The sequence below is a fragment of the Sinocyclocheilus rhinocerous genome, unplaced genomic scaffold, assembly GCF_001515625.1.
Source record: "Sinocyclocheilus rhinocerous isolate Xijiao unplaced genomic scaffold, SAMN03320098_v1.1 scaffold4043, whole genome shotgun sequence".
Lineage (NCBI taxonomy): Eukaryota > Metazoa > Chordata > Actinopteri > Cypriniformes > Cyprinidae > Sinocyclocheilus > Sinocyclocheilus rhinocerous.
In genome coordinates, this window is record NW_015654500.1 from 274250 (window position 1) to 277799 (window position 3550).

Here is a 3550-nt window from a genome sequence, read left to right on the forward strand (position 1 = left end):
AAAAGAAGAGATTTTATAACAATAATAATAATAATAATAAGAGAAGGGTATATATTTTTATAATAATAACAATAGTAGTAGTAGTGATAATAATAATTGTTTTTATTATTATTATTATCACTAATTATTACTAATTATTAATTAATTATTAATGAACTAATTATAATATAATAAGTAATGACATTAACAATATAATAACATAATACTACTACTACTACTACTAATAATAATAATAATAATAATAATACTATTATTATTACTACTACTACTACGACAACTATTATTTTCATGGTTTTATACATAAAAAGCACATCATTTATCAGATGTTTTAGCAGATTAAATAGTCAAAGAATACCATGGTATGCCAAGGTACATGTGCAAAATGACACTACTACTACTACTAATAATAATATTAATAATAATTAATAGTAGTAGTAGTAGTAGTAGTATATTCTATTTTTAGTGTGTATATATTATATATATACACATATAATTTCTCATATTTAACAAAAATGCTAATTAATTTTATTAAAACTTTAATATTTCTTTCATTTTTAGTTTCATGTTTCTATAGGCCTATACATATATTGTACATAATTAATAAAATATTTTTGTAGAATTATTATTCAAATAATGTAATAAAATAATTTAGAATATATTTAGTAATATTAACATTAATAACAATAATAACAATAATTTAGCAAAAATGCAAATATTTTCTTTAAAAAAAAAGGATTTTCAGTACAGTACATCTTCCTGTTTTCTCTGGATAATCATTTCCAGCACCCAAAAGCATTTCACACCGCATTTTTATCAGACTCTCTCAGACTCAAAATGCACAACCACACACCAAAAAGACCTCAAAACCGATCATCCATTCGAACGCACAGTTTTATGAATTGCAGAAGACACTCAAGTAGCTACTCCATCTGCAAAACCCATTCCAATCCCCAGAGACATCAATAAAAGCCTGTCCTTATTTACACAGCCAAGAAGTGAACCTCATCTGCTTGCCCTGGGAAACGGCCGTACCCTTACCGGACATAATTCCTGCGATCATAATATCCACAACCATTATGAACGACTGGAGTAGAAGCCTTTTCAAACATCGCCGGGCCGCAGTCACTTAACCGTCCGCGGGATCAGCGGGTCAGTGATGATACGGCACTCAGCTCGCTAATGCACATGTTAAGGGCCGTGAATGGACTGAGAGTCATTGCGTAAGACCCATAACGGCGCTCTCGAGTGTTCTTGGGAACACACGGATCCATTATCCCCCGTACTTTTATTACGCCTAATTAAAATGTAAGGACAATAGGGTCATTTCGTCTTTTTGAGGCCTTCGGCGGTGGACAAAATCTGTTGATCAAACACCAGACGACTCACTTCATATTCAATGTGTGTCGTTGGATAACATACAACCCTACAACGTTGGAATCGGATAACAAATTGCTACCCGAATTGCGTCATTTAAAAACTCTAAAAGGGTCTTAATGGCGCAGGAACTAGAGTTTATGTCCATCTATTAGCTCAAGAGTCAGCCTATCGGACACAGACTTGGGACGCACCTGCGAACGGGTTGCATTAATAGCCCAACGGCGCACTTGGACGTCCCACATTGGTTCAGGTGCACTTAGGGCTCTTAAGTGAACTTACTTTTGCTGCATTGTGTATTTCGGGAGACAATTATTGTCTCGAGAAGCGCTCTGTGAGACTTGTGTGCTAGTTCCAGTCGTCTGTAAATACACAGGTTGCGAACTCTAGTTAAAGAGGACGAGTGTGGTGGAAAAGCAGAGGTGAAATTGGTTTGTGAAAGTAAGAGTGTCCTTCACACGGCCCGCTAACTTTGAACCCCCTCTGCGCAACAATAACCCACAGCAACATGCAGGCGTTTCATCAGAGAAAACAATCGGAGAGAATCGTGTGTGCAACCCCGGACCACAAAAGAAATACGGCCCGGTTCTAGTGCATTGTGGCGGTTTAGCGTTCTTTAAAGGAATATTCTGGGTTCAATAGAAGTACTTTGATATTAATGTATTCATATTCCCAGATTAATATTTGAGATCAAAATATTCATATGCCATGTATTTACATGATACTCCAAGTAGATTTTTCGATCAATCTTTTTAATTAGTATTTTAGTTTCAAATATACAGACAGACAGATAGATAGATTATTGTGTAATATTTATTTATTTAGTTAGTAAGTTTAATGTTTCTACATAAAATTTTAGGTTCGCATAATTTATGATTTATATTTCAGTAAATTTAATAAGAAAATAATTCAATAATAATAATAATAATAATAATAATATACACAAATAGTACAATATAATAATATGTAACATTATTATTATTATTATTATTGTTGTTGTTGTTGTTGTTGTTGTTGTTGTTGTTGTTGTTGTTGTTGTTGTTGTTGTTGTTGTTGTTGTTGTTGTTGTTGTTGTTGTTGTTGTTGTTGTTGTTGTTGTTGTTGTTGTTGTTGTTGTTGTTGTTGTTAGCCATGGCACATATAATCATAATGTAATATTAGTATTTATTTATTCATGAGTTTATAATAATAATAATAATAATAAACATACTAATAAATCATATAAAATCATATATGAAGTGATATAATACACACACACACACACACAAACAAACACGTTTTACATAATATTACGTCATTAGAATATTAGATAAGTGTTATATAACATTATCATGTTATCATAAATTTACAGGTCACTATACATAAATATGCAAATGTTAAAATAATAACTGTTTCATTAGTATAGCCTGAAGGTATGCACAATATGAGAGTTAACATGGTTTTAGAGTGAAAAAAAAATCAATTACTTTTGTGTGTTAAGAAGTTACATCCGATTTTACTTAATTGCCATGACAACATAACAACAACATAAACTTAAAACCACTGTAAAAAAAATTCTTATTTAAAAAGCTTTACAGCTTACATAATACAGAAGAATTATTGCTAATAATTAAGTGATTTTATAAAATTATAAGCTTCACAGTTTTGCATTTAAATCTACCCCCATTCACTTCTATTGTAAGAGCCAGACACAATTAGGGAAGAGTCCAGTCAGGCACTTACAACCAAAGTCAATAGAACCTACTTTGATGCGCATACAATGGAAATGAATGGGGCTAATTTTTGCAGGATTTGAACGCAGAATTGTGCCGTCAATGTACCGTTTTAAGTTTTTTGAATGCTACTAGCATAAACGGTAACACTTTATTTCGATAGTCCACTTTAGACATTCTATTAACAGTAAGTAACTTTGCAACTACATGTCAACTAGCAGTTAGTAGAGTATTAGTAGACTGTCTGCTTAATATCTTCGAACACTTTCTTTGTCAACTTATTCTACTAACCCTAAACCTACCCTAACAGTCTACTCAGAGTTAGTAGACATGTAGTTGCAAATTAATGAGAATTAGTTGACATGTAGTTGACATGTAGTTACAAAGTAACTTATAGTTAATAGAATGTCTAAAGTGGACTATCGAAATAAAGTGTAACCGCATAAACTCTACCCTGACAGGAG